An 11,815-nucleotide genomic window follows, 5' to 3' on the forward strand; every position below is an offset into this window, starting at 1 on the left:
GATCATAAAAGTCTCATGTATTTGGAAATTAGGATACTTACAGTTATCTCAGAGCTGAAAGAAGGAATTACACAGAAAAGTAAGAAGTGTTAAGTTGAACAATAATGAAAGTATATACCGAAAGTTCTGTGATACAGATAACCTAGGGATGTTTTATAAACTTAAGTGCTTGTATTCCAAAGAGGGAAGTGTACAACTTAATGAACTAAGCACCATTCCTAGGAGCTGAAAATGATGGTAGAAGAGATCAAAGAAGATAAAAGACAAAAAAGATAATATCATAAATTAATAAAAGAAGAAACACATAATAACAAAAAGCCAAATGTTGCTTCTTTTTTTTTTAAGATTTTATTTATTTATTTGACAGACAGAGATCACAAGTAAGCAGAGAGGCAGGTAGAGAGAGAGGAAGGGAAGCAGGCTCTCCGCTGAGCAGAGAGCCCAATGCGGGATTCAATCCCAGGACCCTGGGATCATGACCTGAGCCGAAGGCAGAGACCTTAACCCACTGAGCCACCCAGGTGTCCCCCAAATGTTGTTTCTTGAAAAGGCTAATAAAATTGAGAAATACCTGGCTAGATTAATTTAAAAAAAAGGCACAAATAATGACTTTACAAATAAGAGGGGACATCAGACACTGCAGACAAAAATAGGATATTACAAAAGGAAATTATGAAAAACTTCATACCAATGAACTTGAAAACAAAAATGAAATATACATTTTGTAGAGAAATGTAATAAGAATTGAAATTTATGATAATAATAATTAGGCTGAATAATCCTAAAGCCATTAAGAAAGCAAATTCGTAGCTAAAAAACTGTCTCAAAATGAAAATCCAGGCCCAGATGGTTTTTACCAATAAATTCTAGTTCAAGGAACAAAACATTCCAAAGATACACAAAATATTTCTGAATGTGGGGAAAGAGGAAAAACACTCATATATTTTTTATGAGGCTTGTATAACCTTGATACCCAAATCTGACAAAGACAGCATGAGAAAAGAAAATTTCAGCCTAAATCACACATCAACGCAGATGCAAAAATTCAAATCTAAATGTTAGCAAGCAGATTAGTGATAATATGAAGAAGATAAGCATATTATGACCAAGTTGCATCTACCAGAGAATGCAAGGTTGGTTTTGCATTGGTGAAGATATTATAAATTCACCACATTAAATGAAAGAAGTAAAATCATACGATCATTTGTATAGATGTGGGAAAAATGTTTGATAAACGTCAACATTCTTTCATGACTTAAAAAAAAAAACACCCCAAGCCCTTCCAAAACCTCTTAGCAATTTAGGTCTAGAAGAGAGTTTCCCTAATCTGATAAAAGGATATCTAAAAAAAGCTATACATACAGCAAGCCTTACTCCTAATGTTGAAGTACTGAAAGCACCCTGTGGTCAGAAACAAAACAAGGATGCCCATTATTGCCACTTCTGTTCAACACTGTGTAAGTGGTCTGTGTCAGCACAGTCATGTGAAGAAAAGAACGAAGTAAAGGGCATAAAGGCTAGAAAGGAAACAAAACTGCCACCATCAGCACATTGTATCATCGATCACACAAAAAATCCTAAAGGATATTCAGATTTATTAGAATTAATAAGTGCTTAGCAAAGATGTCAGATATGAAGTCAATATAGAAAAATCCACAGCATTTTTGTACCATAGCAACAAACAGCTAGAAAATGAAGTGATAAAATTTACCATTGGTAGAACTACAACAATATATAAAGAATCTATGGCAGGCAAGATAGTGGCCTTCCATGGATGTCCATGTCCTAGTTCCCAGAATGATGTGACTATATTGGGTTATATGACAAAGAGGAGTCATGGGTACAGATCAAATTAAAGTCTCTAATCACTCAACCTGAAAATAGGGAGATTATCTTGAAATATCCAGGTGGGCCCAGTGTATTCAGAAGGATCCTTAAAAGGGGAAGAGGGACACGAAAGACAACCAGAGAGCTGGCATCTTGAGAGGAATTTAGCCTGATGTTCCCGGCATTGAAGATGGAGGAAGGAGCCAAGAGCCAAGAGATGCCTCAGTCTTAGAAGCAAGGAAACAGATTCTGCCCTAGAGCCTTAACAAAGGACACAGTCTTCCAATAGCTTGCTTTTTGCCCATTGAGACTCAGTTTTGAATTCTGACCTCCAGACCATAAGATAATAAATTAGTATTGTTTAAAGCACTACGTTTGTAGTAACTTGCTACAGGAGCAACAGGAAAATAATAATAAAAAAAGATAAAAAGATAAGAGATAAAAATAAAAAGAGTAAATCGTTTCATTTATGTGCAAGACCATTATGGAGAAAAGAAATTTATTAGAAGATCTAAATAAATGTGGAACCCTCTGGCTCATAAAGATATAAATTCTCATTAAATTGATTTATAGGACCAACATAAGCCCAATAAAAACCTTCACAACATTTTTTGTTGTGAAAACATTTTTTGGTGAAACTTAGCAAGTTGATTTTGAAATTTATTTAGAAATGCAAAGGCCCAGTAATAACCAACATACTTTTGAAGAATAAGGCAAAATGTATTATGATACAAAATAAATAGAGACTGCAGAAAAGAAAAATGGGTGAACGGAAAGCCCAGAAACAGACCTATGCACATACGGACACGTGATGTGTGAAATGTTGCTACCACATACCACTAGAAAGAGACAGACGTTTCCTTTAATTGTGCTGGGAGAACTGAGTAGCCACAGCGAGAGACATCAGACCCTACTGCAAACCATATACAAGAATCTGTTGCAGGTTAAGACCTAAATGTGAAAGGCCAGGGATAAAATATTTAGAAGACATTATAGATATCTTTATGATGTTAGGGTAGAGATGGATATCCTAAATAAGCCACGAATATTACAAGCCATAAAAGTGATAAATGTTACTATATTAACATTAAGAACTTTTGTTCATAAAGTGGAAAGACACGTCACAAACCGGGAGAACTATGAGGAGGTCTGACACCGTAATGAGATTTTTCAACCTGGACATAATATAAGTCACTTATGCTCACAACCCATTGAGAAGAACAAGTTATACGGCCCCACCTGACGGCAACTGGGACATGTCTTCCCTAGGGAGGAGGGCAGAATGGGATAGAGTGGGCACCAGAAGTCTCTACCACTCCCAGTAAAGCTGGACTGGTCATACCAGATGACCCAATGATGCCGCTAGCAGGTACCCATATTAATGAATATTCAGTGGCTTGTTCAACATGAGCCATGTGCCAGAATGTTTATAGTGGGTTTGTTCGTAATAAGAAAGAAAGACATAGATCCATATGTCACATTAAGAATGGAATGTGTCAGTATGTCGTGGCCTTTTTGGACGGCAGGATACGTGCAATGGTGAGTACACAGCAGCGGAGATACGCTTCGAAAACGTGTTGATGGAAGAAAGAAAGCAACCGAAGAACACGTGCATTCTCATTCTAATGACACGATGTCCCCAAAGCAAGTAAAACCCTGTGTTTATTGAGGAAACATACATAAATTGTTAAAAAAAAAAAAAAAGACAAGTGAATAATTGACACAAAATTTAGTATAGATTCTTTCTGGATAAAGAAGAAGGATGAGGTTTGAGAGGGGCAAACGGGGGGGGGGTGGGAATCAGGTATGTTCCATGTCTTCACCTGGGCAGTGGACACTTAATTATATGCCTCTCTCCAAAAATTGAGATGTTCAATTCAGGCCTGCGTGAAGAGAATGGTCAAAGACATGGCTTTCGGTTCAAAAAAAGGAAGATCCTTTGGCACTGATTCAGCAAACCAATAAAGAATTCTTCCCTTCTTCCACCTTTAAAATTTACTTTCCCATTTCTAACCTGCTGATTAATCGCAGTATGTTCCTGGCAAACGCCCAGGCCAGCTCCCTGAAAACGGGTGAAGCCGGAGCCGTAGGACAGGAGTGCCTTCAGCACTGTGGACAGCGACCAGCAGCGGGCCAGGCACAGAGCTGCAGAAGGGCGAAGGTCTTCAAAGTCAAGACTCAGCCGACCACCAAGCTGGTGGCCACGCCTTAAATGCAACCCAGGCCTCCTGGTGCCTAATCCAGTGTTTGCTCCGCTGCCCCTGGCTTTGGAGAAAAGGTCTGGGGAAAAGGACTCCTCCGCGAACCAGAAAGTCACTGGGGGGACAACCTCATGTGACTTCCATGTATGCCACTGAGACCTTGGGCTTAGCAGTCAGTCCACCAGGAGTTCGGTCCAGATGCCCTCTGAGTGCTCTGCAAGTCACTGCAGCCGTCCAGGCTTCCATGTCCGTCAATCCCCTCCCCACAGCACTGCTAGGAGCATTCAACAATATTAGACGTATCACTCAGTCATCAGTCTCTTGTGCACCTGTGCTCACTTAAACACAAGAAAATTCCCTTAGCCTTTCCCCCTCGGTAGATTTCAAATCAGAAAGGAACTGATTTTATGGTGAAACAACACTACTCTTCAGAGTCTGTTTCAGAAATAAGCCCCATAAATTTCCATATAAAATCTTGGCATCTGCTAACAATGTCTTACTTCTCTTAGTTTTGTCCAGTCCTATTTACTTTACTCTGTCACACAAAGAGGGGCTCAGAGAAGAGGGCAACCAGATGCCTACAACATGTCACTGGTGCTAAGGGTCCTCAACCACACATCTTATTTCCAAAAGAAACCTGAAGGGTAGCATACTCTACTTCCTACTAATCGCTAGATTCTATCTGCTGGTGGTTTATTTAGAAATTTTTACCTGTACTCTTAAAAGGCCATTAGTCTTTAGTTCCCCTTATTTTGTATTATTTGATTTGAAGTTATTCTAGATGCACGGAATGGATAAGGGATTTTCCCTTCTATCTTTTTATATGGCCTGAAATAGTTTAAGCAGCATTGAAATTATTAGTTCTTCAGAAATTAGATACCACTCAGCTGTGAGCCCATCTGCTTGTGGTGCGTTTTTACTGAAAGACTGCCAATCACCTTCTAATCTCTTATATGGTAATTGGTCTATTAGAATTTCCCATTTTTTTCTTGGACTGATTTTAGTAATTTACTTTTACCAGGAAATCACCCATTTCCCGAAGGTTTTCAATTTGTTATCACAGAGTTGCATAAAATATTCTCTCATAATTATTTTGATCTCCCCTGTATCTGTAGTCATCCTGATATGTCTGCCTGCTCCTTCCTAATCTGGCCTAACTTCACTTTCTCTCTTTATTCTCTGTAACTGGACTCACGAGTGCTTTCAGAAAAATTTCATTAGCCATTTCAAAGAACAAGCTTTTGCATTTAGATAGTCTTTCCACTATTTAAAAATGTTTCCTATTTCATCAATTTCGGTTCTTATCCTTATGAATTGCCTCTTTGTTGTTTATTTTGTTGTTTCTTTTCCTGGTTTCTAAACATGTTGCTGTATTCAGACTTTCGGTTCTAGTGAAGACATCTCGGGCTGTGTGCATCTAAGCTTGGTTTCTGCCACTTGTCTGCTTTCGTGTGAAGTGTCTTTGTCTTTGCTTTCCAGATAGTGTGTGATTTTTCCTTCAATTGTCTCTTTGATCCAAGAGTTCTATAGGAACATTTTAAATCTGCAAGTAAAGTGTTTTCCAGTCCCTTTTTATCACTTTCTTCTACTTGTATTGGATATAACCAGAGCATGAGGTAAAAAACTGTTCGTATGTTCTTAAATTAGGTAAAATTTTCTTGGTGGCCTATTATATACTGGTTTAAAAAAAAATACATACTGATTTTTATTAGTGGCCTTTGGTAATGTGTGAAAATGCATTCACTATTTGAGAACATATGTCCATATATATGATTTATATCACATTAACATTACACATAATTTTAACATAGCATATGTTAATTATAGAATATATAATAATTACACAATTATGCAATATTATACATATATAATTCTATATTATATATATTTGCATTTATTTATCTGGTGTTATTAGTTTGTCATTTTTAAATTCCACGTGTACAGGAAAACAGAGAGACAAATATATACTATATACCCATCACTATTCAATAACTGTGCATTCTACCATATTTGTTTTATTTGCCATATTTGCACTGGGGTGTTTAAAGTATGGGTTTCATGGCATTTCACCCCTGGATAGCTGAATTTGCCTCTTTAATAAAGACCGAGTCTTCTCCCAATAATCATGGCACCATTACTGCACATGAGAAAATTATAGTGATGTTCTCTGACCTTCTAAAATTCCATCTACACTCAAATTTCCCTAATTTTTCCTCAAATGACTTTTTAAAATCTAATTTGTTCAGACTAGGATCCAATCAGGGGCCATACAATACGTTAGACTTCTCCTTAATTTCCAACACTTTTGTCCATTTCTAATAGAGATGTGCCAGTATCTCTCACTCCAGGAGCCTGTTCCTAATGGGCTTTGCTATGTATACTCAGCTTTATACCTATTTTTCTGATATAGGCTCATGGCTATATATATCTCATTATTATATAATATTCTACGGTACCACATGTAACTATTTTTAACTTTTTTTAGATTAACATCTGCCAGTCCTACTTTATTTTAATTTGCTTTATCCTTGCAAATATTTTCCCAACAATTCATTTAAACCATTTAACGTATGCTTTCGTTTCAGGTGTATGTCTAATAAACAGTGCGTGACTGACTTGGTTCCTTCCCTCTGTTCCTTTGTTGAGTCCGGTGTGACAGTGCCTTTCTTTTACTGGGAGCCTTCAGTCCTTTCTAGTCAAGAAATAACTCTTGTACTTAATGTAATTTTATGGTAGTCTGTTGGTTATTTCTTCTGCAACACTTTTTCTCATTTTTGATGCTTTGATCAAGCTCCTGTTCCTCCCGTTTTTCCCCTTATTAATTTGCAAGTCCCTACGTATGCCCTTCTGTTCTGCTCTGCACTGAACTTTGTGCCCCCTCGAAACTCCTGCGTAGAAGCCCAACTACTTACTGTGGCTGCATTTGGAGACGGGCCCCTGAGAGCATAACGAAGTTTAACTGAAGTCTTGAGGGAGGGGCCCAGATCGGACAGGATCAGTTTCCTGGTAAGAAGAGACGCAGAGTGCTCGCTCCCCCTCGCCTCCCCTCAGCGCCTGCACAAAGAAGAGGTCCAGGAGCAAGATGGCGACCATCTGCAAGCCAAGAGACAAAACCCAAGTCCGTGTGAGCTCTACCTTGCCAGCCCCTTGATCATGAACTTCCAGCCTCCAGAACTGTCTGTTGTTCACACCCCCAGTCTTGGTATCTCGTCATGGTGGCCTGAGCAGACACTGAGACCCCTCCCCTTGCCCCGGTGGCCACCTTCTCTTCCCTGTTTGTACAACCAGACACAGATTTCTCTACCAGTAGCTAAATATAAGATGACAGCTATTTCACACAATAAGATGTTCTATTTTTCCCCTAATTACTTGTCCTCGGTCCAATAAGATGACACTTCTAGAATTCTTTTATTTTCTTCCTCTCCTGTCCCCGTCAAAGATGAGATCCTCGGAAAGTTTCTTCTTTCCCCGCCCATAACTTGCACAGGTTGCTGAGCTGGGACTTTTATAAATAGACTGCCGTTAGGGTTTTTGCTCCCAGTAGGGACCTTCTATTCCAGGAACCCTTATTAAGCACTTGGATGACACAGTCCAAGATGGGTCTACCCTTATTCGTGTTGATCTAACGGACCCACATATCACGGTCCGCTGCTCACCACCGTGTCTTTCCCTTTTCCTGTTTCTTCATTTTGTGGGCTCTGCGCTTTCTCACTTTCTTTTGGGTTCTAGTCTTCGTTGAGTCTTTTCCTTGGATGAGGGATGAACACGGACTCAGGAAGCGCTCTCAGACGCCTTCCTTTTGCGTGTGTGAGTGAACACCGGTCTGGGGGCAGGGTTCTTGGGTAAAGGTCTTTTCTGGGCTTGAGGTTGGCCTGAACCCCCAGGCTTGGCCATGTGGCATGCCTCGGTCAACATAACATGTTCAGAAATGATGTGGGGCATTTCTGGGCAGAATTTTTTGGGACCACGGCAAGGTCTGTCGGAATCCCATCCCCGTCGGGGATCTTGGAGGCCCCTGGCAGGGGAGAACGTCTGTCGGCCGGGGTCTCAGTGGGAGCGGAGTTACCTGTCGACTCACCTGAGCTAGAAACAAGCCACTGATTTTTTAATTAAAAAAAATTTCTTGGTACAGCTATGTTTTAGTCAACTCAAGCTGGTACAAAATTCCCCAGACTGGTGCATTTAAGCCACAGACATTTACTCTCACAGCTGGGGAGGCTGGAAGTCCGTGATCAGGATGCCGGCAGATTCAGTTCCTGGAGGGTTCTGTCCCCAGCAGTTGTGTCCTCACATGTCAGGGAGAGAGTGACTCTGGTCCCTTCATCTCTTCATGAGGTGATTACTTCCCAAAGGTCCCACCTCCCAATGCCATCACACGTGGCAGGGGCTGCTTAGGGCTTCAACACGGAATTGGGGGAGACAGAAACATCCAGTCCATTCCATGCTGTGTGATCCATCCCATCCAGATGGATCCAGAGACGGCTAGGACAGAGGCACGCTCTCTCCTGGGGTATAACCCTTTCCTTCCTGTCTGGCTCGGAGTCCCCTTAGATGCCCTCATTTTCCTTCGTCAGCTCTTTGGGGGCTCAGATATGGCTGCGGAATGCCCCTGTGCTCGTCTGAAGCCACCCCCCCACCCCCCCGCCAAGAAGCAGATGCCGAGATGCACTTGAACACACAGGACGGATGTTACTGGGCAGGACGCCTGTGAGCGGAAATGGGGAGACATCTGGGAGAGTCAGCACCAGGCAGAGCTGACCCTGAGGGAAAGAGGAAAGAGGGAGGGAAGGAGGGGCAGGAGGCCAAAGATCCAGCATCCTGCCCAGAAGTGGCAACAGACTGGACGTGACGAGCGGCCTGACCCCAGGCCCTGGCCCGGACCCTCTCCCGCGTGCTGCCCGTGCCAGCTGAGAGACGCACCCGCTGGACACGCTGCAGGTCAGGGTGGCCGAGCATGGGCCGCACGAGAACGGACGAGGGTGGACGCGTTCGGGGCTGAGCCGGCGACAGTGCTGCTGGGATGACCCAGGGACGCCGGCAGGAGCCCAGCGCCTCGCCTACGACATGGGAAGGCCCGGACCTCACCTTGGCCACCTCCAGGGCCCGGACCAGGAACTGGCCCAGCAGGTGCTCCGTGGAACTTTGTGTCCAGAAAGAACGAACAAACCTAGCTCTGTTCTCTTCCCGATCATCTCAGATTCTAAGATCGAGGCTAGGAGAGACGAGACTCTGGGGTGGAAACCAAGGAGGGCTCCACGGGACCCAGCCGGTCATCGCCCCCCACCTTCTAGCTGACCTCCCCCGGGCTCTCTTTCTGCATGGCCTCCTCCTCCCCTCTCTCCTTCTCTTCGCTGTCTGGGTCTCCTGCTGCTGCCTGCCCCCTGCATGGTTCCGAAGCCCCCAGGACAGTCGTGTGGGAGCCATAGGGCCCTTGTGCCTGAAGAAGAAGCAATAGCTTATGAGCGAGGGATGTTCAAGAGGAGAGACAGAGACACAACCAGCCCCACGTCCTCCAGGGCTCACCTGGGCCGGGCACCCTGCAAAGAAGACCTCGGCTTGTGCCGCATCCCCATCTCACGGACGGGGCAACAGACTCACGGGAAGGGAGAGATCCGAGGGCAGACAGCCAGTAGATGGTGAAGCCAGGACTCCAATCCAAGGCCATCAGACTCCAAAGCTCACCTGTTTTGCACTAGTTCTGCGTAAGTTCAGAGACGGCGCCCATCACGCTCGCACGGACCGGCCAGGAGCCTTTGCTCCGCCCATTCGTCAAGGGAAGGGCCCAGGGGTCAGAGCGCGCGCATGCTGGTCATACCGCTGCCCCCCCCCCACTCCCTTCAAGTGGCACCAGCCTCGGGGGGCAGCTGTCCGTGTTTCCCAGAGCCTCAGTGCCGAGATGCTGCTGACGTCCCTGCAGGGGAAATCCTTAGGATTTGGGGATTTGGTCTTCTTTGGTTTTATTCTATTTTCTATTTCTACTTTTTAGAGTTTGTGCAACAACTATCATCTGTGATTAAGAATAAGTAAATGAATAAAGGGGCGCCTCGGTGGCTCCATCAGTTCAGGGTCTGCCTTCAGCTCAGGTCCTGATCCCAGGGTCCTGGGATCGAGTCCCCCATTGGGATCCTTGCTCAGAGGGGACCCTGCTTCTACCTCTGCCCCTTCCCCCGCTCATGCTCTCTCTCTCTCTCTCTCTGCCTATGACCAAAAAAAAAAAAAAAAAAAAAGAATAAATAGGGGCTCCTGGGTGGCTCAGTCGTTAAGCGTCCGTCTTTGGCTTGGATCATGGTCCCAGGATCCTGGGATTGAGCTTGCATCGGGCTCCCTGCTCTGCGGGGAGCCTGCTTCTCTCTCTCCCACTCCCTCTGCTGTGTTCCTTCTCTCGCTGTGTCTCTGTCAAATAAATAAATAAAATATTTTTTTAAAAAAGAATAAATAAATAAATAAAAGGGACAGAATAATTTTGAAAAAATAGTCAGTGATTCAACCTGCACCGTTGACGAGATGACCGGCATCAGCACAGGGGCAGGGGCAGGGGAGAGCTGGGACGCTTCCCATGCTGCAGGAATCACCGTGTGTCTGCCCTCACTCGCTGGAGGCCCGACAGCACCAGAACCTGCAGTGACTGCCCTCCCTCCCTCCGCTTACCCCCAGACACCCCCTGTGAGCAAGAGAGGCTCGGCAGTGGCCTCTGACAGGCGGGGGACGCAGCCTGGGCTCCCCGCAGCCCCAGTCTGCTGCCTTCGGAGTCATTAGAGCTGGACTCATGATTGCGTTAATTGGCCGTCCTTTTCCTGAGGTCCTTTCTCCCTCCAGGTTAGAGAGCTCCCCAGGCCCGGGGACCCTGTGCTAATGATGCCCCCACCCATCCAGTGGGGAGTTAACATGGCTCCATTTTGTCCACACAGTGCATGTGAGGCTTCTGAGTCGCTTCCACAGCCTGCGAGAATCCTCATGGTCTGGCCCTGTCTCCCATCCTGCTGGGGGCCTCGGAGCCATCATCTCTGATCTCATCTGGGCCACCTTACCCCGGGGCCCACATTCTAGCTGTGCTCATTTTCTTGCTCTTCCCCAAAGAAGCCAAACCCCTTCCACTGACCCCAGGGCCTTTGCATCAGCTGTTTCCTCTGCCAGGATGCCCTCCCCTGAATAGGAGCACGTCATTCCGTGTCTCAGTTCAAATGGTGTCTGCTCAGAGAGGACATGCCTGACCACCACACCCAAGTGTCTCTCTGCCCACCCCACAAGGTGCTGTCACATGTTTTCTCATCGTCCTCCAGCTTCACCCTGCTGCTTCCCCAGTTTGTGGTTCACTCTCCCTGTAGGACATGCTCCAGGACAGCAGGGGCCTTGCTGTTGGCTCCCCCACCCCCTAGAAGGCTCTGGAGACAAGACTGGATTGCTGAGCTGTGTGGACTGCCTTAGGCTCAGGGGACCCAGGAAGTAGATGGTGTCCGAGCTCTGCCAACGATGGGTCATGGACATGTCATCTGTCGAAGGAGGAAAGAGGTCTAATTGCCAGTACTCCTTCCAGCCCTGGGTGATGCGGGGACAGACTTAAGTGTTAGACTGGGGCCTACTATGTGCACATCAAGATACAACGAAGCCTTCTCCATGTTCAGCTGTGGGAGCTGGGAGTAGCCTGTTCCGTGGCCTGGGGACTGGAAGGCCAAGTCCGCCTGCTGGGAAGCCCTCTGAGGTCCCCCAGTCCAGGCTGACTTTGACTATCACGGACCCCATGGGACCGCTGGGTCTCTGACTCCAGACCCCGCTGTCTCCCCTCCACC

Source organism: Neovison vison, chromosome 4 (genome assembly GCF_020171115.1).
Source record: "Neovison vison isolate M4711 chromosome 4, ASM_NN_V1, whole genome shotgun sequence".
In the NCBI taxonomy this organism is placed as follows: domain Eukaryota; kingdom Metazoa; phylum Chordata; class Mammalia; order Carnivora; family Mustelidae; genus Neogale; species Neogale vison.